Genomic DNA, 26,950 nt, shown 5'->3' on the forward strand with positions numbered 1-26,950 from the left:
TCATCGACTGGTGAAAATTCCACCTCTCTTTGAATTCTCTCCTCCTCTGACACCCTTTCGTCCAAATCTCTCCTACCCCCCCTTCTCCCAGTCGAAGGGCTATCTTTCTGATAACACTCGCTGCTCCCCGGCCGCCTAAAAGCCAAAATAGCTTTGCGTCTTTCTTCTGATTAAGATGCTTTCGGCTTAATTTTTATCTGCAACTTACGTGGATAAAATAATTTTCAAATCAATGAAGCGTAAGTATCAGTATTTTATATCGTATTATTATGTATTTATAGTATTACTCCTAAATTCAGTAAACATGTGCAGCATTCTAAAAATTTAACTTATTTGTTAATTCTTCTTTTATTTAAATCTTTTTGGCAACTGCACGAAATAATTTAGGATTTAACAACGCTTTTTTTTTTGACTCATTAACAATTTGTACGCTATGCAGAATTAGTATAAATGATTCATTCATTTTGAAGAGGTTATATTTTCAAATGTATTACGAGTACACAAATGAAAAATATGTGAAAAAATCTGAAAACTTTTAAATTTTACATTACGCCCAAAGGGGCGTTTTTTAACGTTTTGTGTCTTCCCAATTCACTTCCTTATAATTCCGGATGCAGTTGAACAGCATTACGTTTAAGGCTTTATTAATTAAATAAAATGTTCTTCGCACTTAAACCACAAAATTAAATTCAACAGCAATATCGCAAAATAAATTTAAAATGAGCATATCTTTAGATTTCCCGATACGTAGTCTCACGCGCTGCAGATAATTTTTATTTTTATTTTTTATTATTTTATTTTTTTTTAAAGTTTTTTCCTGTACAGTGTTGTTATTGCTCGTTTTAAAAACGCTGAGTTTGCTAATCAAAAATTCGTTAAAGTGTTACAAATATGAAATCGATAATAAACCAAATTCCAAATTAGTTCTTCCAGATGCGCATATTCGGTGGAGGATTACGTATTCAAAACCGGATCGCTTTAGGTACCGTTGTTTTATCACAACGCAAGAAACATATATATCTTTATGAAGATTCTTCATTATTTAATTCCTTTAAATATAACACAAGGCGATAATATTTGGTGGCAAAAATTTGAAAAGTGAATCGACATTTATAGTGAGGCAACACAAAATGCCAAAAGGAAATTAATAACCCTTCTGGGCTAACACCCTTTGGGCTAAAAAGAACCACAAACTCACCAAATTTTTTTCACTATTTCACTAAGTTCCCCGGATAAGTGGAAAGTTGTTTTATCGCTAAATATGAAACTTGGTGGCAAAATCTTCGTCCTTCAGTGCTTCCTTTATGTTGAGGCAAAAATCTAGTCGACGGGCGTAATCCTTCGGCTTTAATTGTGGCATAATCTACATATGGTACGGTTTGAAATGTAACAGTTGGCGCAAAATCTTCCACCCACTTTTTTATGGTATTCCGAACATCTGGTCAATTCACAGGATGAACATCTGGACAACAATGCTACAAAATATATGAAATGAGCTTGATTATCGGTTGGACCTGTGTCATGTCAGCAAAGGGGCACATACTGAATATTTGTGTAGAGGGTCTATAAACTTGGCGAGTTTGTGGTTCTTTTCATATAGCTTTCATGTGTGTACTTTTGAAAATATAGCCTTTTTTAAAACGAATGAATCCTTTATGCTAACCTTGTATTATAACGATGAGCACTCTGAAAATGTCAAACGCGTAACATTCTATTGAGACACAAATTCAGATTTCTGCATTCTAAGTGTTATTCTAAGAGACAAGCTACTTCTGATTCTGATGAATTTTTCATGATACAGCTAAATGAATAGCTTCCCAATTCACTTCCTTATAATTCCGGATGCAGTTGAACAGAATTACGTTTAAGGCAATTTATTGCTACAGCGTTATTAATCACGTGACTTGCGAATTATAATTTGAATTTTTTATATAACCATGTATTTATTATATTGGATTTTAATATTAGCTTAAAAGAATAAAATTTTTATGTCATCTACCAAAAACTCTCCACTGACCTGTTGGTAGTTCCCGATCGAAATTTTGGTGCCTCTTGTTCTGGATAATAGTTAACATAGCCTGAACAGAAAAAAAAATTACCAAACATGTTGTTTCATGGATAAAGAAATTATATTAAAAAAAAAAAAATCTGAAAGTTTTCAGATTTTATATTACGGCAAAAGGGGCCTTTTTTTTTTAACGTTTTGTGTGTTACCTTTATTTATTAAATATCACACTCTTCGCACATAAACCATAAAATTCAATTCAACAGCAACATCGCAAAATGATTTAAAAATAGCATATCTTTAGAATTTACGATACATAGTCTCGCAAGTTGGAGATAATATTTTTTTCCGTACAGTGTTTGCCATTACTTGCTTTGAAATCGCTGAGTTTGTTAATCAAAAATTCATTAAAGTGTTGTAAAATGTGAAATCGATAATAAAACAAATTCCGAATTAGGGCTTCCATATGCCCATATTCGTTGGATTTGGACGTTATTCAAAATTTGGTGGCTCTAAGTACGGTGGTTTTATCAGAATGCGAGAAACATACATGCATTTATCCAGATACTTTATTATTCAATATCTTTAAATAAAATAAAATACAGAGCCATAATATTTGGTGACAACAATTTGCATAGTGATACGCCGTTTCTAGTCATTCAATGCAAATTGCCAAAACGAAATTGATACTCCTTCTGGGTCAACGCCCTTTGGAATAACAAATTCCAAATTTGGGCTTCCAGATGCCCATATTCGGGTGGAGACGTACGTTATTCAAAATTTGATGGCTATAGGTACCGATGTTTTATCACAATGCGAGGCGAAGACGAATTTGGAAAGACGAATGAAGAGTTGATTGAATGAATAATTTAAAACTGAATTTTAATTAAAATAATTTTTGATTAAGCCTACCTTTGAAGAAGACTGGGTTTTGATTAATTGTTGACTTACGAAAACTATCCGCCTAGCTAGCCGGTTGCCTTCATTAAATGCATTTTATCAGAAAGTGATTAGTCTTCATATTGTACAATATGGGAAATTCCGAGTAGTGAGTATTTTTTGTTAATTATTACATTGAATACATGCTAATTTTTCTAAAGCAAGGATTTTTAAGATATTATTTCTCTAAAATCAGGCAGATGAAAAGAAAGTTTTAGCCCACTAACCCATTATCAAGAGTTTTATACAAAATCACAATATTCGTCCAGTAAAACAATTGACTGGGAACTGCAGGCCAGACATATAAGCCGCAGGCGCACATACAATCTCAACACTACCGAAAACTTCCAATAAAGTCAACAAGCTCACACTGGTAATTACTTTCAATATTTCAGCATATTTAACAGAAACATGATTAGATTTCAATGAACTTCCCCGGAAAGGCTGTTTTCCGGTGCGTGCTTGAATTATTCTTCCATAAAATTACTATTTGGAGGAGGGAGAGAGAGTTGCAGATAGGAAAAAAAGCATTTATCGTTTAATTAAACGGGTAAATGGCTTCATAGCGGGGGAGAGGGATGATGAAATGCGAAGTTTAATATATTACGCTCAAGAAATGCAATGATTTGCTATGTTAAAACGCAACAATTTTGTTCCTTCATAACTATGCTCATTCTACAGACTAAAATGTATGTAGTAATATAAAACAAGATAAGCAAGACTATTTATAAAACCACATTACATTTATTTATAAAACCACATGACCATATAATGTGGTTTTTATAAACCACATTATATCTATACCTATCTACATATTTGTAGTATGATGACTTGGAATAAGCTGCAAAGGATTGACGATGGTTCTCTGCATTATAGTCCTGGGGAGATTTTACTGCGTAATTAGAAAGATGACACTCGAGATTTTAGATAGACATAGCCGAATTGAATGTATTTTATATTGCTTGATACGAACTAATGGTCGAAAATATATTTTTCGTGACGCATAATCATAGGCGTTATACGCACCCCACAATTTTATACAGAAAATAACATTTTAGATCAGCGGTCGCCAAACAGTGGTCCGTGAAAACATTTAGATTGTCTACAGAAAAATTGGGACATTATTTGTATTTTTACGAAGATTTAGTTTAAAAAATGACGAGTAACTAAACCTATTATGGAATATGAATTACACTTTTTTTTAAATTTTAGCTGCTACTTTTAGCGAAATTTCTGAATTTAGCGGCTTTTTAGCTAATTTTTCAGGTGTCTCTAGCGACATTTGAGAGTTGACATCCATGGATATGCTGCTGTTATCAATAACAGCGCGAACTGGAATTCTCTTTCCTTTTGAATTACAAACATATGCTATTGTGGTCGTTAATAACACAGTTTTTCTCCGTGTCAATAGGTATCTTGATGGATTTTTATGAGAACCATCTGAATTCTTGTTTATAATTGCATCACTAGAAGTTTCCATTTTTGTTTTGTCTAACTGCTGATCGATGCTGAATAAGCGATGATTATTATGTTTACAAAAATTAAAAATTCGCGGCATAACGGTTTCAGTTTATTGATATTGCTTTACGTTTGCCGGTTTCGTGTAGTTTAATGATTATTATTGTATAAATGTATTTACCTTTTTTTTATTCATATTAGTGGTCCGCCAAATATAAAATTATATATGTAGTGGTCCGTGAAGTTCTAAGGGTTGACGACCGCTGTTTTAGATAACGGCGTAGTTAGCAGCAAAGCAAAGGGAGTGAAGTAGCGTCTTCACTGCAAGTGAGCAGAAGTTAAAGTGCGCAACTATCCAATAAAGAGACTCCATCCAATATGACGGGGCATAGCGAAACCTCAAGGCTATGTCCCAGAAGCTCTTCATTTGTTTTTTCGTTTCAACTGTATATATTGAATCAAATTTCTTTGTTACTCCTATAATGCTTTCGCTAAAAAGGCCTTTCTGTAGCGAAGCCTTTTTCTCTTTAAAGGGGTGATATAAAAGCTAAGAAATATGTAAATCAAAATTATAATTTAAACTAGTGGTAACCCCGTTATTCCCCTTCTCTATTCTAAAAAAATTAATAGCATTTCTAAACTCATTTCTATATTAATCCATGTCAGATGACTTTCATAACGCAAATAATGTAGTTAATTCGGAACTTGAACTCAGAATTTTGGGGAGCTGAAACTTTTCTAACCTAAACCAAAACCTTCTCTTGGTGAGCCTCCATATTGGATAACGGCGCACTTAACGACCAAGAATATTACGAAAGCTAAAAAAATGTTTAATTATTACGAAAGTAATGTATTTGACCTTTTAGCTTAAAACGTTTTTTATACATTTTATTTCTGATTTAATGGAAGGATATAATTTTTTTTCCCAAATGTTTCTGCCTCTTTTCAGTACAGATGCTTTTCAGTGTTCAGTCACGCTGTGCTCAGTTCCTATCGAAACAGTATCAAAATTGTAAATGTTCCTGAACAGGCACAATTAGAGTGTCAAGTAAATTGTGGCCGCAAATGTCAATTGAAATAAAAAAATGAATATTTAATCTTACTCGGGTGCCAAGTTTCCTAATCATTACGGATTCAACATTTTAGCATTCTATGCAATCAGAATTCTTTCTCTTCAGTATGGATCTACGATGTATCCTATCTACGTGATGCGCAATCAGTATTCCTACGTATCTGCATCTCAGTATTCCTACATATCTGTATCTCAGCATTCCTACGTATCTGCATCTCAGTATTCCTACTATCTGCATCTCAGTGTTCCCACATCAGCACTTCTAAATTTGTTTTAGTATATAGTATATGTATATATAACGGTGAGATTTTTATACCAGAAAAAGTAGATTATAATACACTGACGACTTTCAGTTAAACATCACAATCATATCAGCAATGGCTTCGCGAACTGTGATATAATTGCACAGGTGTCTATCGTATCAGCATGAAGGGAGATCTTGTGAAGTATGCAAAAGAACTTGGTGAATTTATCTGTTTCAGTACAAAAAGTTTTGGCATTTTCTGCGTAACCTATTTGTTACTAAATTTTTAAAATTTTATAGAATTTCAATATTGTATTGAAAAAACTTATATTACATAGTTTTAATTAAACGCACTAAATGTTTTTGGAAAAGTATTTTTTCAGCTATTTTCAATATTCTTGATCATATGCGACTGTTGAAAATGGTAAACTTTAAATAAAACTTATGGAAAACAAACTGAATTGAATACGATATTTTTTTTTATCAAAGTCATTTCTATGCTATAATTTCCATTGCTCCTCGAAATTATTTTAATGCCCTTATGCAATTGGCACATGACCAAGCCACATATGATCAAGAATATTATGACAGCTAAAAAAATGTTAAAAAACGTAATGTATTTGACCTTTTAGCTTAAAAAATTTTTTTATGCATTTTGCTTTTGACTTAATGGAAGCGTATAATTTTTCCCCAAAATGTTTATCGTTAATAGAAGAGCTTTTATTTTTGAAAATCGCAATTTCATCTGCTTTGATTAGATTTAGTTTTGTTGTTTTCCCTTAGTCTGGCTGAATAAATAATTCGCCACCGAATATCAAAATATTTAGCAAATGCATGGTTTTGGTTAATTTCAATAAATTTTTAATGCTTTATGTTTGATATTCGAAGCAAAATAAATTATTTAGAAATCGACGAACATAGAAATGTTGCCAGGACGAAATAAACGACTCTTAAACCATTAGATATATTAGTAGTGTATTAAGAATACGGCAAAGCACAGTAGGGCTATCTGCCTAAGGGGAGGGATGCCTTCGTGGAGGACTTTCTAATATATTAGTTGTGTATTAAGAATACGGCAAAGCACAGTAGGGCTATCTGTCTAAGGGGAGGGATGCCTTCGTGGAGGACTTTCTAAGGGAAGCTGGTCCATTAGATATAAAAAAACTTTCTTTGAAGTAGCACAAAATGTAATATTATGAAAATATTCCTTCCCCAAAATATTTTTCGTATTCTCTTGAATGAAGTCTGCAAGCTTTGATTGAATTTTTTAGGAAATATTAGATAATAAAATATCTATTACTGGATCAATTAGAATATATGTGGTTTCTTCATCTTCATAAATTTTATATCGTCGTTTAAAAAGTAAATAATTTTATAAATTTTCAATCAAAATTATAAAGTTTGATTGAATATTTATAAAATTTTAAATATTTAAAAATTAGACTTACAAAATTCCATTAGATATAAATTGAATTTATAAAATTTTAAATATTTAAAAATTTCTGCTTTTTCAGTAAGCGAAAAATAGCATTCTAAATACTTCTTTAAATGTTTTCAAGCTTGTATATTTCACGGGGCTCACTGTTGAAGCCACTAAATGCAATTAACTGATACAAAATGTAATTTCATTTTACACGACTAAAATATATGTATGGAAATAAAAGTATGGAAATTGTATATTGTATTATATATTATTATTTTTGAATAATTTTGCCTACATAAGGCTTTCAAAGAACGATATTGATATAACTAGGAAAATGTAGATATGAATACATTGACATTTATTTTTTATCTAACCAAAATCGAAATGTCACTCGAATAAAACCACAGAATTCTGATAGATGTAGGTTCTCTGGGAATGATAGTTACTTTTGCATGCATATTTTCTTATCAGATTATAAGGTATTTCTCCCACTTTCCTAGCGTGCCTTCGAGGTGTAGTGGTTCTGCATACTGGACCGGTATTCCAGAGGTCCATGGTTCGATTCCCGGCGAAGGCGGTTGCTAATTTTTCATCTTGCCTGCTTCCAAATAAAACCTAATGTCACTACAGTAGCGCCCGAACTAAAAAGGTTGTGGATGATGACTCTCCACACCCAGAATTTGGCGATTGGTTCTCCTAAAAATCCCAGTTGCCCTTTAAAAAGGGGAGCATATAAGGTATTTCTCCCACTTTCCTAGCGTGCCTTCGTGCTGTAGTGGTTCTGCACACTGGGCCGGTACTCCAGAGGTCCGTGGTTGGATTCCCGGCGAAGGCGGTTGCTAATTTTTCATCTTGCCTGATTCCAAATAAAACCTAATGTCTCTACAAGCTGAACCTAAAATATGTAACAAACTTCGAAGTAAAACACTTGATTGAACTTTTTAGGAAGTTCAGTCAAGCACATGAAAATTAAAATTTCACTACTTTTCTTAACTTATGCTATCTTTTCTTATCTTATGTTAATTAACCAATTATTATAATTTCAGTCTTTATAATAACTTCTCCTTTCCGCATTCCTCCCAAGATTGTCAATTAGCTGTGAGTATTTGAGTTGAGGCTTTATGGTTTTCAGGTAGAAAGTGTTTCTAGCATCGAGTGCGCTCTACACGGTTAGTTCCTGACAGCTCTGACAATTGTAATTATTTAGCTTTGCGTTCTCTCGCTGCCAGCACTTTAATTGTGTATTAATTGTGTGGTCTTTTACTATAGTTCAGCGTTTAATTTAAACTTGACTATTCTACTTATTTGTATCACTACGAGCACGAGAGCGTGCTTTTATATACTATATTTTAATGACACTTTTCACTGTTATGATCTTTTAAAGATTTTTTTCCATTCATTTAAGGATCAGTGAGAATGCTATAAGAATAAATCATAACTAATGCTCTTCGATTTACAATGGATCGCATTCTAATAAATTTGTAAAAATTTGAAGACTTTTTAATTGAAAATGCGTCTAATATACCTAACTAGTTTATCATACGAAACTCAAGGCTCAGAAGATCAACACTATCTTACTTAGCAGATAATTTAGCTGCAACATCGACTGCTGATTAGAAGATGATATATTAAAAAAAAAATACTACTTAGAATTCTGTAATTTTAGTAGTTAAAAGCCTAAAGATAAAATACGCAACGGCACATTCCATACTTCTCACTGGAATTGGGAAATACGGAAAAGATTTGGCACAAAAGTCGAAAGATCTGGCATTCCATTTTTCTTCTTTTTGCTTTAAGTAATACGTGTTAAATAAAAAGTTCAGCAGCATACTTAATTTTCGAAATAAAAGAAAGATAACATTTTCCAATTCGGAATAAAACAAAACTCTCCGGTAATCGTTTGCGTGCGGTAAATGCAGCGAAAAGGTTTGCTTTGGGACAGTCGTTGCCAGGGGTACGATTGAAAACACCAGCTATTCCGTTCGTCGGGGAGACACCTACTTTCGATCAGTAGCCTAAGTTTTGTTTATTTGGAATAAAATGTTCAAATACCAGTTCTGTATAAGTTAGTAAAGGGCTGACTCTGACTGTTTCTGAAAATAAAGGAATAATGCTGTTGAGACATTATGATAATATTTATATTAATGCACCTATAAGGATTTTAGGATACTCTAAATAATCTGAAATTATAATTTTAAAGACAGAACCTTCAGTAGCACTCCTAACAAAAAATTCTCTCTTGTGAAGATCTAGGTTTTGACTAAAATTCGAATTTAGGACGTTCTGCTTCATGCAGCCAAGTTTCGCTTATCCTATCAGGGACCGAAATTTATAATAATATTCAATCAATGTCTTATTTATGTTGTGATTTTAAGAACCTTTTAATGATTCTGATCTAATTCTATACTACTTTCCCGTATTAGGATGAAAGAGTGACTTTAGGTGAGCGCCTTGTGAAGGCCTGGAGTTTGCTAGACCTTCAGGTTGGCGTTCAGGCCTGTATTATCTTTATACAATAATTGGCAACCAGATTTACATACTGATCATTTCAACAAGGGCAATTCATCTCGTAATCTTGAATAGCATGGTAATCTGATCGAAAGCATCCTTGCTCCTTTGACTTGGGTAAAATTTCATACATTCAGCACGAAAATACTTCTTTTATCTTTTATTTTAACCTCGTGAACAGAAGTTAAGTTTTATGCCGCTCATTAATATGACTAGCTGTAGCAAAAGGATATGATAAAATAATCCAAATCCATTATATAAATGTGCATTAGTAGTAGTGTTCCCCCGTCTCATATTGTAAATAAATAAAATTCTGATTAAGAGGTTGTAAGGATTTATATTAATTTTGACTAACCGGTTAAGTTAACGATATTTCTTTCCTATAAGCCATCATTCTTCTAATTGTCACAGACAGAATATTTAAATTTGGTAGCACGCATGAAGGAATGCAAATTCTACCATTAGGAGAAAAGGTATAAATACTAACTTCTAGAAGAGAAAGTTAGAGAGTGTGGGCAAGCACTGTACCTTAGGTAGCGTGAGCTTTTGATTCTGCATTTATTGCCATGAAACTCCATGCAATTGTCATAGGATGTAATGCCTGCACTCCAATGTCACAACTACTACAAACTGTGTAAACTGCAACTATGTGAATTGTGCTACTATACAAACTACGATCTGTGTTTACCGAAACCATGAACTGTGCAAATGCGCAAACTGCGAAGCCGCGGAGGGTGTAAATGTGCATCCTCCTCTACTACAACTGCCGCCATTTGCATCACTACAATCGCAGCCAGCTGCCCCCTCCTGTTTTCTCCGTCACAATTCTCGCAACGATCTGTGAAATGCGAGCATATAAAGTGCATGTTCGCAAACAGAGACCTCAAGCAACTGTAAATTATGTGCAAATTATGAACAACGCGAGCAAACAGAGAACTATTTCCGACTATACACATGTGCAAACTGTTTGCCTCTGTGAACTACGCAACAGTGGACAACCTTAAGCCCAAACGCTTGTGTAATCTAAGTCCCACGAACTCCTAGCAACTCAACACATGCCTTAATTAGGATATTTCTTTACATGTTTTAATTCTTGCTCTTGCTTTTTAGGTCAAAGGAATTTGAGTCCCGAAGGATTACTACTTTCGTTTTGGCATTTTGCCTCGGACTTCTATAAATGTCGGTTCACTTTTCAAACTGTTGCCAAAAAATGTTTGAGTCCTGCATTATATTTGAAGAAATTAAATAATGAAAAATCTGCATAAATGTATGTCTGTTTCTCCCATTGTTATAAAACAACGGTATCAAGAGCCATCCAATTTTGAATGACGTAATTCTTCTACGAATATGGGCGTCTGAAATCCCAAATTTGAAATTTGGAATTCGTTTTATGATTGATTTCATATTTTGTAAAACTTTAACGAATTTTTTAATAACAAACTAAACGATTTAAAAGCGAGCAAAGGAAACACTCTACGGGGAAAAAAACCTTTTTATCTCCAGCGTAAGAACTGTGTATCGGAAATTCTAAAGATAGACTCATTTTAAAATTATTTTGCGACATTGCTATTGAACTAAATTTTATGGTTTAAGTGCAAAGAACATGATATTTAACAAATAAAGGTAACACACAAAACGTTAAAAAAAACGCCTCTTTGGACATAATTTAAAATTTGAAACATTTCAGTTTTTTTTTTTTAAATTTTTTTTATTATTCTTCAACATTTTTTTCCTTGTCATATTTGTTCAGTCAAAGTCTCTCCAAATCTGCAAATCAAAACACGAGTGCCCTTGTTTGGCCATGTACAGCCTTTTTCATGTCTCAATAAACTCCAAACGCAGCTTCTTGGGGCTCTAGGGAGTTGCTGAAGCTAGACAGGCGAGGGCGTGGGACATACGCCTGTTTACCTATGTTAGACACCAGGCCTCCCCGTCCTCCGTAACCTGTAACCTGTAACTTGCACTTACTTCAGCAGTCACACTGAAAATTAAGCAACTAGATATTAAAAGGTAATTAATTACCTGTATTAATTCTAAACACACTTTAAAATTTTTAATACGTTTTACTTGCAAAAATTGGCAAACCTCTAAAATCAAATCAAAAATAGAATAAATTTCGTGTATTTAAATGCTTCATAATCGCAATGTAACATAAGAAAATAAAAATGAAGTCCTTAATTATTTATCTTTATTCTGTCGCTAAACAACAGTTAGGAAAGAATGCATTAATTTTTTTCTTTTTGCAATATTTTCAATTATTTTGTAGAGTTCCTCACTTTGGAATTCTAAGTTAATTTTGGAAGTGAAGAATCTAAAAACTGATAAGCGAATAATCGCTTGTGTTCGGTGACAAGAAACAACAAGATAGAAGGGTAACTAAACCTTTATTATTCCAATAAGATTTAACAAAACTCCGCCTGGGAGTGTACAAGCAAAGCCCGCACTTGGACTTGAACTTAAAAGACTAAGAATTAAACTAAAACTAAGATTAACTAAAGAAGTATAGCCGAAGCTATCAAGGTTCAAAACGAGTTGGCCCCCTTAATTTACACTCATGTCCATAAATTAAGGATAATTCGGAGTCACGTGGAAATCGAACTCTAAAATAAATATATCACCTGTAAAATCACTACACACGTCTTCAAGAATCATATGCAAATTTCAGGAAGTAACCAGATGACACCGATGGTACGTCACAATGACGAGAGTGTAAGAGAGTGATAAATAAGGAATATAGGCAAAGAAGTAAAATTGTTCGCAGGCGCTTTATAAGCATTTCAGTGCAATAACCGAATAGTTATGACACAAAGGACGCATTTGGATGATTTTTTACGTGGTAGAATTATCGACCGTCTGGAATGTGGGCGTACCCAACTGGAAGTATCAGACGAACTTGTAATTGCACAGAGTGCCATCTCCAGGCTTTGGCAACGATTCCAAGATGATGGTAATGTGAGTAGACATTACAGCACAGGTCGCCCCAGAGTTACAACGCCGAATGAGGACCGGTATTTGGCAGTTACTGTCAAAGGAAACAGGCGGAGCACAGCCTCAGACCTGTCTCGTCAGCTCTCTTCAGCCACTGGTACGACAATTTCAAGGCAGACCGTGTACAGACGCTTAGGGCAGATTGGTCTACATGCTCGTAGACCTGTCAGATGCGTTCCACGTACTGCAACTCACTGTCGCCTACGGTTAGCCTAGAGTAGAGAGCATGCATTGTGGACACCGCAACAGTGGGCTTGTGTGATGTTTTCCGACGAGTCCAGGTTTAGCTTGCAGTCTGATTCTCGCCGGACTTTCATATGGAGAGCTCCAGGTACCCGTTACCACCAAGAAAACATCATTGAACGACACCGTTACGGTGGTGGAGTGCTCGTTTGGGGTGGAATTATTCTGGGTTCCAGAACTGATCTGCATGTTCAAATTGGAACCATGACAAGCGAAATCTATCGGGACGTCATTCTGGAACATCATGTACGTTTGTTTGGGGCGCCATGGGCGCACAATTTGTGTTTATGGATGACAACGCCCGTCCTCACCGTGCAAAAATCGTAAGCGAATGCCTTCAGTCGGAGGATATCACCCGTATGGACTGGCCAGTATTCTCACCGGACTTGAATCCAGTAGAGCATGTGTGGGACATGCTTGACCGACGAGTTACAGCCCGTCAACCTCCTCCTACATGTCTACCGGAACTTCGGAGAGCATTGCTTTTTGAGTGGTGTAATATCCCCCAAGATCAGATCGACAATTTGATCCTCAGCATGCCTAGGCGTTGTACTGACTATATTGCATCGTCTGGGAGACATACAATGTATTAACATTCATACCAACCATGTAATATTGGTTTTTTGTAAATAGGTTTTTTTTGTAATTTGCTCCAGGGAGAAAAAATCGCTAATTTTTTTAATAATATCAAACATACAGCATCTTGTTTTGCTCTTTACCTTTTGTTTAATAAATAAGCTTTACAAATAAGTCACATTTGTTTTGCTTTTAACTCTCCCTTTGCCTGATTTTGCATTATCCTTAATTTATGGACATGAGTGTATTTGACTACGAAGCTTAGCAAGTGCCTGAGTACGGCTGAGCGTAATAACAGCTTTGAGGGAGAGAGAGTGGCCAAAAAGGCAGATGCGCGTAAATCAGAAACTCTGATTCTCTCTGACACAGTAAGTAACTTCGTGGTTTAAATACCGCTCCTCCTCATTAAATATTCAGGAAATTCCAAAACTACGTTCTGGCCGGAAGTTGAAGTTAAGAATTTGACAGGAAAGGAACTTTAACTTAAAATTTAACTGTTAATAAAATTAACATAATCCTTACAATTTAACTTTCAAAAACGAAATATGTATACATATAAACGAATACACAAATAAAAAATTTAAAATTTAAAAGCTTCTAGGTTTTATATTACGTCCAAACAGGCTTTTCTTTCATTTACAGACACATAATTAACAGAGATATTTTTTAATAATTTTCTTTCGAGCATAAGCTTTGTTGTCAGATAAAATACGATGAAGTTGTATGGAAGATATAATCAGACTGAAGTAATCATGTAATGAAACTTTAAATACCACTTTATTTCCGATACATCATTTAAATTTTGCTCATTTTGGACATTTTAATTGTATATTATGAAGATATTCTCATTACAGGCTTTGTCGGGACAATGAAACTGAATTGTACTGTGGGGAATTTAATGCTAATTAACCAGTTATTTATAATTTCAGCCTTTACTGTAACATCTATTTTCTATATTTCTCACCTTAATGCAAACGAGTAGCCAGTATTTAAACTGAGGTTTTGCGATTTTAAGAGAGAGTATTTTTGGCATCGCGTGCAAAGTAGTTTCCTGCTAGCTCTGATAGCTGTGATTATTCGGCTTTGCGTTTTCTCGCTGCTGACATTTTAATTCTGACACTTCTGTGGAGAAGTGAGCCAGCTTATAGTACAGTAATTAGTTGTGTAGTCTATGACGACTGTTCTACGTTTCACTCAGATTTGACTGCTCTATTTAATTGTATCACCACAAGTTGTGGTGATATTGTAGTACAAGAAAGAGAAAATGCCCCTTTGGGCGTAATATAAAATCTGAAAGCTTTCATTTTTTTTTAATTATTTTTTTTTACTTTCTCACGAATTCATGGTTGTTTCAGACATAGTGATAATTCGTTTTACATCTGTTAGGGTTCTAAGATTAATTTAGTATTATCAGATTAAGTTAAACCTACAGCATTAAATTCAGAATTCATGCCGCAGATTATATTAACCTGCCGCTGCACTTGTCTCACAATGAATCAATTCATCATACAGTGAGTCTGTCTCATGTTCATTTATCTTAATTTATCTTATTTATCTTATAGTTCATTATCTTACAGTTCATTTATCTTATAGTTCATTATCTTAATCTTTCCGTAGCTGTTTTTAAGTCTAAATCAAGATGTTACGCTAACGTGATTCACATATTTCGTTATACGATTAGATGTTATTTCATCTTCTCTGTGATTTAATTCCAAAACTCCTTCAAATATTAGATATGATATTCAAATATTTTGTATCCTTTTTTAAAGGATACGAAATTTTGCCATCTATATATTTAAAATTTTAACCTCAAAACTGAAGTCTATTTAAGACAATGTGGGGCCTTCGGAATAGCATTCAGTTAGTATCCTCCAACGCATATTTGCCTCTGTTCTGCGAGATAAAGCGGAATTTCGAAAAGCCGTAAGATGGTTTTAGTCCCACCAATCCCTAGCCAGGTCCTTAGGGATCTAGGCCGTTCTGAAGATCTGTTCAAACTCAAGAAACTTGAGCTTACAATACATAAAATGACAGTAAAAGTTACCTGAAGTTGAATGTTTTTGGAAAGAGGGCATAAAGACCTCTAGAAATGATGCCAGAATGTTGAAATGAGATTGAATTATTATTCAGATTGTTGTACAAGGCATTACTCTCGCCTTCTTAGCATACCTTCGTAGTGTAGTGGCCAGCACGCTCGAAGCGTATTCGAGAGATCCGTGGTTCGAATCCCGGCGAAATCATTGGTCATTTTTCATCTCTCCTGCTTCGAAATAACCTAATGACTCTACAGCTGAAGCAGTGCATATTTATTGGTTGTGCATGACAATACATTCAATTATATTCTTGTTCGAAATTTAATTTTTTAATTAAATTAATTTTCAATTTAAAATTTACAGATAGTAGATTCATACTAAATGCAAACATCAAGAAGATAAGTTATTTTAAAATTTATTTTGAAAAGTAAACTGGTGTTGAATCAGATAGAGTTGAAAAATGGAAAAAATGCAGCCTAGAAGACTTCTATCGAAAATCGTTACTTATCATTGAGAGGAATATATGGATTTCTAGTAACTGACCTAGAAAAAGAAACGCAGACAATTTTAGAAGCTAGATTAGACTAAATACTCATATCTAATATTGATTATGAGGAAGATATTGATTTCCTTGTTCAGTATTTATTCAAACCTCTTTTTGAAGCTCAAGAGACGTCAACTTTGCTTAAGTCACTTTTTCAGTGACAACTTAAATAAGGCAATTTCGTTTTTGAATACAAAATGAATTTCGAAAAGCCGTAAGATGGTTTTAGTCCCACCAATCCCTAGCCAGGTCCTTAGGGATCTAGGCCGTTCTGAAGATCTGTTCAAACTCAAGAAACTTGCAAGAAACGCAATGGATGCGCAATTTCAATTAGAAATCTAGAAAATTTGAATAAACATTTGAATTTTAAGAATCTAATCGAACTCTTTAATAAGTAGACAAAACAAATGAATTAATAAACCCAAAAAATGAAAAAAAAATTAAAAATTTCAACACTATTATAAAATAAATGGGTGATGTAATGCACTACCTGCATAAGTGCCAATGTTTTGGAACTTTTAGGTTGTATGCCCTAATAAACACATGAGAAAGCCCTAACGGGCCAATACAAATATGCCAAGGACCATAGACAAAATTTAACATCCATTATAACCACAAAATAACTATATTTGTACTGCGTATGATAAAATTGCATTTACGTTTTAATCCTACAACTATTAATAAAATGAATGAATACAACATCTTTATGAGAGCATGAGCTCGTTTTGGGGCACTATTGCATCTGTATCTGCTTTGATGGTAACGATAATGAAGTGTATAATCAAATTGTATATTAAATGACCATTTCAATTTTTTGTTCTTATTTTACTTTTTGTATCTAGCTTCATAAGCGGGATAGATTTCTAGAAAATATTAATATTTGTAAAATGAGATGTTGTAATCAGAGAATGTTTGGGAAGGACTGCAATATTTTTTATACGATAAGTACAATTTAGGAATGCTGATTTAAGATGAAGAAATTTCTTTATGTTTCGGTTCTGATTTCAACTGTATCTGCCACTTCATAAGTCAGTTTGATGTCTGAGAAATGTAACATTTAATATTTAGTCATTTGCAAATGGCAACCTTTAACACTTAGTATTTAGTAACTTGTGAATAGCAACATTTCTGGATATACATAAAAATAGGACTATGTTGGTATCACAGTATGTTTTGTGTGATTTTCTATGATTATAAATAATGGTAAAAGCACATCCTCTTTATTTTATAAGAATCGCTTAAAGTTTTGTAAGAACTGAAATGCAGTTGATGTTCGATAAAATCTCTTCTCAAATTCTTTTTATAACATGGTAAGAGATGCCGCATATTTTTGTGTTTACATGTCTTTATCCAAACTGAATTCCAGGATGAATCACTTGTTCTTAGTATAAAACCGCAGTCATTTCATGGATGAACATTATAGTAATATATTCATGGGAAGAAAGTGAATGCTTTTATATGATTCCAAAATTAATTTATATATATAACAGTAAAAACAGGTCGCAGTATTCGCTGATTTTAAGAGGATTCAGTAGCTGACAGAAGACAGGAATGTAAAATTTTATGTTCCATAAAATCTAGAAAAGTAAATTTTTAATTTACGTAATTTTTTCATATCTTTTTCTGTTAAAAATACATCATTTCTTGTCAGTATTGCAGAGTTTTTCTATGTTGCACATCCCTAATTATAATAGCTTGTTTCTATTTTTGTGAAACTGATTGATGTTTCAGAAACATGTCCAAAGAGAACAGCTCTGAACAAGCCGAGAGAAAGTAACCTAAAAAGAAACTATCCTTAGTTTTGAAAAATGTTTAGTGAAAATGCTCTGGCAAAAGGCTTTTAAACTATATTTTTACCATTTCGAGAATGGCAACTTCTAAAAACTTTTTTAATGACTTGCAACAGTTACTCTTGTAAATACTTTATTCTAAACTGCAATAAAAATAAAAGTATTGACAAATGAAATTAATTTTGTTCGATCTTCTACTTTTCACCAAGCACTGCCTTTTAGCATTCTCTAATGGTCATCCTTATATTACCCGGGTAAGTCAGTTTATCCTTTTTCCTGAATCGCTCTACTTCTTGAGTAAGTGAAAGCTTTTACCCAGTACTGAGTATCTGAACCTGCTTATATCTTGCAAACATCTTAAATTAAATTATAAAAAATTACATCTTTTTTTACCAATATGCAGAATTTTCCCATTTAATATATCCCTAATTAAAATATCTTAAATTCAGAAATTTCGAATTTTAATCCAGTATTTTTTATCTACGTTAATTTTTGTTATTTCTTTCCGCGCTGCTTATAATCATATTTCACAAAGTATACAATTATACACAAAAAATATAGTTCGAGACTTAAATGTTTAAATATGCTGGTATTTTAGAGAAAAATGCATCTGGAGCTGAATTTCAAATCATATCGAGGTGTCAGAATTTTACAACGGGTACTAGACCCCCCCCCCCAAAAAAACTTCAGTGTAATTAGAAATATAATAACAAAAATAATTTAAAATTTAAAAGTAATTTTTGTATGTTATGTTGTATACACAACTAAAATAATATTCATAGCCAAAGAAAATAAAAAAGGCAAAAGATATATGACATTTTATAGTAGGATAGAAATTATTACATGATATACAGTGAACATGCGAAAAACCCAACTTAAAATGGTACTACTAACAACTCTGATCATAGTATTTATTATTGAGCAGAAACTGAAATACATACACAAAATCGTATTAGATTATTTTTAAAAACTTGTTATTCCATTAACTACTTCCATTACTTATCATCATTTTAGTTGTCCGCATTTCTAGAGTTCTTGAAAGCGACACAATAGCTAGTCGTTATCATTTTAACCAGATAACAAAATCACAATGCCAAAAAAAATGCATCACTTAATTGTAATGTTTACCTTTTTGCTATTATTTTGTCTTTCTGTTACTCTGTTGGCCAATGATAAATATGATAAAAAATTTCTTTCTAATAGACCATCTGAAACCAAACATGGCGATATCAAACGATTCGTCACTAGTATATGTTATATCGGTTGAATGACGCAATGTTATTATCGGTTTAATCCTAGTATACGGTACACACGGGATTTAGCGACTTTTGGCGACTCATGATGAGCAGTAATCGTGCCATTTTGGTATTGGCGACAATTTTCAAAATAGCGCCAAGACTGTACCGTATTTTACCTTACTATCTATAATAAACAGACTTATAGATATTAATTACAAAATTTCCTATGCAGAAATTTTAAAGTGAACGTTTATACCCAAGTGTTAAATAATAAATCTTCAACTACATAAAATTATACAGAATTATGATTATTATATGAAACAGGCATTAGCTTTGAAGAGAGAATCGAACATGATGGTAAAGGTCACAGAAGTTTCTTTTCGAATGCAATTTGTTTTGGTTTGTGAATGCATTAACGATGTTTTTTCGGTAGTGAATTAGAATTTTCAGTTTTCTAAAAACAATAGATTATATTTTTGCTTATTTTGCTTTTATATCCGATGAACTTACACACAACATCTAATTTAACTGATACATATCATTTAAAAATAGCTATAGTACCGTTACGGAAAATTATAATCCTTTAATTGGCAAATGGTGATAGCATATGTTGCTTCCGAGCAACCGTTGCAAATAAAGGGCTTCGACAGCGAATTTTTCAGGCGCCAGGTCTAAGACAGAAAGGTGACTCCTGTAAATGTGTGTCTTTTGCAGCTACATGAATACTGCAGAGAAACAAACCTGCAAATTCAAACGCAGGAATTATAACTCGGTGTAACGGCTTTAGCGCCAAATATAACAAACATAGTAAATTTCCGATTGACCGGGGTAATTCCGGAAACGACGTCTATGGCTAATCTAAAATCTTGGGGTATTTGGCAGCGGTTAAAAAACATAGGAGAGAGGAATAACATATATTGTAATTAACAGAATATACTAATAACAGTTTACTAGTATTTTAAAACAATTTAATTCACTGGCATACAGTGTTTTGAATAGAACATACTTCAAAACAGAATAAGCAATGTTTTTGTTTATATATTCTTGTATTTTGATTAAATTCGATTTCAAATAGGTTATTAATAGCTATGCACTTAATTTATTTTTGTAATTTACAGTTTTTCAATTGTTGATTTAACAATATTTACATATTCCAGATCATTTGTAGTTAAATTATTTATTGTTATGGACGAAAATAATTTTTAAGTACTGTGAGATTATCTCCTGTTACCACAACAAACCCACGCATTTTTTTCTCTTTCTTGTATTTTCCTCGGAATTTTTTATTTATTCTGTTGGTTTGCGATAATATTTGTGATAAACCTGATGACTCTACAAGACCAAGCTTCGAATCACAACGAAGAGGCTGGCTGCATAGATGATTTATGGTTTTCTTTATGTGTAACAAGAACACGAGCTCCGCTTCCTTTAAAACGTCTTCCATGAAAGTATCCTTTCTCTAGCAGAAAATTCTCCAGCATTTTGTATTAACTAAAATCAACTAACCATACAGATCTTTCAGACATACTGCTGTATCTGAATAACTAATAAGAATCCCCGTTTGAGAAACCCACGAAGCCAAAACTTTGCAAACATATTAAAAAAAGTTTTTTTATTAATTATTAAATTAATTCTTTTTAATTCAAAACATTTCAATAGTTCCCATTTTTCGTGATAAAATGTTGGTTTTTAATAACTATTAAAACTTCAGATTCTCATTTTGATTTTGAAGCCTATTTCTAAATATTTCTCTGGGTAAGTGATCAACTGAAATATTTTCCATTTCTTAAATTTGTTTTATGTGTGGATGAGATTTGGAAAATTTTTCGAACCAAATGATTCTTGTTAAATTAAATGATTCTTGTTAATCCAACTAACTGGATTAACAGGAATGTTTTTTCTGTATTATTTAAACAAAAATTTAAGTGACAAACTTTCAGAATTAAAAAAAGAAACTATTACTTTTTCCTTAATGTAATGAGATTTTATAAATGACAGCTCATGTGTAACAAATCTAGATTGTTATAGCATTTTTAAAACGAATATCCTATTTAAAAAAGACAAAAATGCCATTACATAAAAGAGTTTTCGTCACTTTTTAAAAGAAGAAAATAAAAGTAACGAAGAATGAAGACGAAATTGTTGCAATACTTTCAGGGTTATAAAATAACTATACATAAACATTGTTTAAAATAGAAAAGAAACTTAAGTTGGTAGAAATAATATTTCCGTTATATGCAAGAGTAGGAATTTCATTTTAAAAGCTTTTTTTAATATTATTTTAATTTCAATGACATTGTTAATTCAGCTCGCTGTTCATCAAAGATTATTAGAAAACGTTCTACTTATTTGTAACTAATTATTTACACATTGATCAAAGTTTGAATTAATTACTTTAATTTAGACTGAAGTTTGCCTAATTTTAAAATTAAACTTGATTCATTGTTTACCTAAAAAACACCCTAATTTTAAATAATCGCAAAATGAAAAACCAATTTTGCTTAGTTTTGAAATTCTAATTACTTTAATATTTGTATATTAAAATCCACAGAAAGATTTATTAAGATATTCTAAGATAATCATTGTGTTAAAAACTGTTTCCATAAAATGAGCTGCTTAGAAGTACTTAATAAAATGGATAAGTATTAGTTGAACATAAATCGTACACATTTTCTCATTTAATCTTGTCAAGGATTACCAAGAAATATAGAAAATGTTGATAAGTACGAAAGCTTGAATAAAACTAATTTTTATATTCATAAACTAAAAACTAAATATTTAACAGCTAAATAAAGGGCTGACCGAATTCCCCACCTGAAGCTATGAAATTCCCCTTTGGTTAAGAACCCCTGATATAAAATGATAAACATAGCATATTAAAAAGCATATATAAAGGCACATAAATATTATTATATATTTCAAAGGGCTTATCAGCTTCAATGATATTATTTTTATTACAAAATGTTTCTTACAAAAAGTACTTTCTATCTCACATTTTGCATTGTTACCCTAAATCAGAAATTTCTAAATTGTGTGTTGAAAACACTAGGAGAAAATTAAACGAAATGCGAGTAAACATGGTATATGAAATAGGAAAAGAATTTGAAATAACAAAATTTTGTAGTTCTGCTTAGAAAAGTAATATTTTGTTGATTATTTGTTAGATAATTGTTTGACCACTTTTTTATTATCCTTGAAAATATTTAGGTTTTGATTATTCTGATGTTAAAGGCAGAGCAGAATAATGCTAATAAGCTGATAACAGTAGTGTATTACAATTGTTAACAATAATGTGATAATAAATATTTCATAAAACAGCATTTACAATTCAAATCCGTGCAATATTGTTGGCTAAGAATTTACATTGTTACCCTAAATAAGAAATTTCAAAGTGTGTTGAAAACACTAGGGGAAAATTAAATGAGATGCGAAAAAATATGGTATATGAATAAGGAAAAGAATTTGAAATGACAAAATTTTGTAGTTAATTTTAGTAGTAGACAGATAGTAGATAATAGTTAGCAGTAGATAGTAGTAGTAATAAATTCGAACTTTTATCATTATCCCTGAGAATTGCAATATTTATAATATAATATAATTAACCGGACATTCTTAAACATTTTATTGTATGCATCTGTTGAAGTACGTAATATGTTTAGAAATAAATTCTTTAACCATGAAGTAATAAATTAATAAATTATACAGCAAAATTAGGCAGTTGAAAATGCAAGGATTAAAAATTAGAAACAGGAAACTTAAACCTTGAAATAAAATTTTATAGAGATTTAAAAAAATCATTAACTTCTTAAAATGACATGTAAAAACTAGCTTTTACGCGTTATTTTAAGAACTTATAAAAAAACAGTTATTTACTCTGCCTATTTCTCTTTTCAAATAAAAATTAGGGAAAACAGGAACGAAACTTTGAATAGGATAAAAAGACTTGATTTGAAATAGTAATCAATACAAGAAGATGGAAGCTTTCGATTATTAAAACGTATGAGATTTATATCATATAACATGCAAAATGTTAATATCAGTGAACTAAATAATTAGATTAAGTAAAGTATTTTTAGTTCGAAATTAATATTTAAAGTGAGAAAAAATATCTGTTCCTATTTGGCTCTCAATAGCTGATCCTGTTTCGATGTATTTTAACAACGCTATTATGATAATATAATACTGCATTTCATAGTATTTGCCTTCTTCTTTTTCTGTCGCTTTTACATCTTATCCTCAACACATTTTTATACAGTATATCAATCAAATATACAAAATATAATTGAGAACTCACCAAATGGTTACTCCGATAACACGCGCAGCACCTTCGATTCGAAATCTGGGGTGATTTAGCAGTTAATGTGTTGTCTGGTATCTGACATTCAGATCACATCACATTAGCTACTATCGTAAACAAAATATTCAACAAAGAGTCGAACTCAAATCCAGCGAAAGCAGTAATCACATCTAAAATTGCAGTAGTCTGCTGTTCCTGCTGTAATATTGCTTTCCCTGCGACGCTTGGCCTTTGAATTATAGTAAATTAAGGACAAGTACAAGCCGAGGATAGGGTTACCCCAGCACTGAAAAGCGAAATCGCCAACTTCGCCGCCAAGCAGACACAAAATATGTCCCATGTTTGTTTCCAGTATCTTTTTTTTTCAAATGTTAATAACATGAGCAAATGTATCTGTGGGACAGATCATAATAAAATCTGTCACTCATACGTTATCATACATTTAATGTCCTCGGAATAACGTTCATCGAAATCTTTCGGTGGAAATTGATATATTTTGAACATGATTTTATTTGATGAAAATATATTCTATGTTTTATAACTGTATTCGTGTGATTAAGATCATGGAGGTTGAATCAAATCAGTTGAATAAAAATTTTCGAAAACATTAAGCGAATTTAAAAGGGATCAGTCTTATATACTTCTCTCTATAATATCATTTTAATTATTCCTTGAAATTATTAATGCTCAAATACAGTTCGTACAAAGAAGTGCCACAATTTTATTTCAATTCATATAATGATCACGAATATTTTGATAGCTAAAAATGCTTTTTACTTTTTAGTGGATTTAGCTGTGTAATTTAAAAATATTACATATATATACTTTTTAATCTGCAGAACATCAAAAAGTAACAGAAAATAAAATAACTGGCTCCAATTGTACGAAAGTTATTCTTTTTAAGCTGGTGTAAAAAGCATTCAATTAATTTAATTTCTTATTTCATTTAAAAATTCAAACTTAATGAAAACGTAACCGTGTAAAACATTTTCATACATTTTTTTTATCAGATAACTACTTTATACGTTTATTTAATAGTGATATCATTAATGAACTAATCTAAACAAGAATAATAATAAGAAATAAATAGCACTAGTGCTATAGTATACGTACTCATTTTTGTACCTCAAACAGTGATGCTATAATTCTTCAATAAATTAGGTGTATTCTAGTATCCATACATCTGCGCAGAGCACATGGAACATGCAGTGTCTCACAGAAGTGTTCGTATATTTTAAGAATTTTCAGAAAAACGCTTTATTGCGGAATTTTATTTGAATATAAAACCCAATATTTGTTCATATCATCTCCATGTGATATTGAATAGAACAAAACTTTTTCATTTTTAATACTGATTTATTTTCTTTTTCTAAAGTCGAAAATGTAAAGAGACATAGATAAAACACGTCACAAAGTAACCCTGTCACAAAGTAATAACTTTCGTAAAATTTCATAAATAAAATTATAGCCTACCATTTTTTTTATTTTTGAAACATTTAAAAAATTGCTTGGCTTTATGTTTTCCTTGTTTACTTCGTTATATTTTATTTAATGTTTAAACTATGTCTCATAGTCATAAGAAAGCAGGGAAGGGCATTCAAGAATTGATCATGTTTTTATCATAAGGATGGAAATTCAATTCGGAATATCACTAAATTAGTAAATTTATCCCATTCTACGGTGCAGTGTGTGATAAAATGCTCTAAAGAAGAAAATCAGATCCAAAATAAAGTAATAAGAGGTTGTCCGGCAAAAAAGATTCGATGTGACTCAACGTGATCAGAGATTTATAGTTAGAAAATCCGTGAAAAATCCATGTTTGAGTGTTGTATTTCTACAAGAATTTACTGAAAATATTTCAACTTCAGTTTTACTTAAATCTGTTCAACGAGTGCTCAGATCAGCTGGATTACTTAGCACTCTGCTCGAAGAAAACGTTTTGGAAGTGCAAAAAATAGAAAGCTTAGGCTTTTCTACTCAAAATCAATGGTAAATAAGCCCGAAGCATATTGGAATCAAGTCTTATTTGCAGATGTAAGCAAATTTAACATTTTTGATTCCTATGGGCGTATACGAGTACTTATATAGAGGGAAAAAAAAGAGGACCATAATCCCAAGACCTTGGCTGGAACAGTAAAAGCAGGGAGGTGGAGATTCTAATATGAGGGTGCATGCCAGCATCAGGATACAGGAAATAACTTTATTTTTTTTATCATGGTAACGATCCTAAGCGCAAGGCCCTCAACGTTCGCCTTTGGTGTGTCTATAATTGTCTAAAAATTCGTAAAGCATCACCTCAGTCACTAGATTAAAACCCGACAGAACACATTTGGAGAGAATTAGAGGTTAGAGTATGAAGACACGCATTAAAAAAAATCGAGCTAAAAAGAGTTGTGATGGAAGAATTGAGGAACATTAATGCAAATATTACAAAAAAAAAAAAAAAAAAAAAAAAAAAAAAACTGATTAACTCTATGCTCAGACGTTTGAAAGCTGTCATGAATACTGCAGGATATACTACAAAATACTAGCTGACAGAAATACTACAATACTTACTAATATATGCAGAGTTCTTTAAAGCGTACGAAGAATTTTGTCAGGTAACTTTTCTGTTACTTTTTTATTATTAACTTTACAAAAAAAAAGTTTTAATATGTTCATTTACTAATTAATGTAGTTTTGCTAAGAGAAATGCATAGATATTATTAAAAAATTTTCATTCTAAAATATTAATTTTTATTAATGAATAAAGCAACATTTCACTGAAACTCGTAAGCATACGAACACTTATGTGAGTCACTGTATAAATGATTTACAGTAACAATAGTTACCTGCTGGAGTTTCGAAATATTCTTCAGCTACAAATGTGTTATCTTCTGCAATTATTCTATTGTCATAAATATTGCAGATTATAAATGGGAAAATAAGAAAATCGTAAAATAATAATTATTTTTTCTAAATTTGAATTAAGGAGTTTGTTTTGAACATATTTTTAATTTTAGGTTTTTTTGAACACTAACATCTAGTAACAACAAACTTTCTCAAACCTTTTCTAAATACACACTTTGTATTTTTAAAAAGGGCTTTAATTAGTAGCGTTGCTTTCAAAGCAAAAATTTAAACATGTACCTTTTTGAATTTGCATTTATATTAAATCAAGAAAATCTACAACAAGATTTCAAAATGAAGAATAATTTTAAAGGAAACTATTATTTTATTTCTCCAGACTTTAATTTTGATTTATTACATTTACATCTTCACGCAGATATGAATTTAGAAAGAAAACGACATCATGATAAATAAACAGAATCAGTTTATTGTTTGATGAGTAACTTCTTTAAGAATATCATAATTATTATTTTGCATATGATTCTTCATTTTTACTTTATACAAATAAGACAACGCAAGGTTAAGAAACTCCAGTATTTTAAAATACTAATACAGAACTAGGCGATGATAACAATTTACTAAAAAAAAATGAATTTTGTAACATTTGAAAATTGATTAGACTAGATTACTTTGTTTAAACAAAGAACACGAGGGCTATTTTCACCTAGAGAGCTCTGACAAATATAAAGCGAGTATCTCTTTT

At 31.9% G+C, this 26,950-nt stretch overlaps 1 protein-coding gene across 1 annotated transcript in view; it reads right to left on the reverse strand.

The window, feature by feature from the left end:
* Window positions 1–23,620, reverse strand: part of LOC118191684 (mitogen-activated protein kinase kinase kinase 13-like) — a 95,716-nt gene extending 72,096 nt beyond the window's left edge. Inside the window, exon 1 of the mRNA XM_035362520.2 lies at window positions 23,356–23,620. The gene's annotated coding sequence lies outside the window, so the exon portion shown is untranslated. The remainder of the gene's footprint in view (window positions 1–23,355) is intronic.
* Window positions 23,621–26,950: the final 3,330 nt, after the last annotated feature.

The sequence above is a fragment of the Stegodyphus dumicola genome, chromosome 6 (genome assembly GCF_044657685.1).
Source record: "Stegodyphus dumicola isolate Sdum_Otavi_A_Nest chromosome 6, ASM4465768v1".
Taxonomy (NCBI): domain Eukaryota; kingdom Metazoa; phylum Arthropoda; class Arachnida; order Araneae; family Eresidae; genus Stegodyphus; species Stegodyphus dumicola.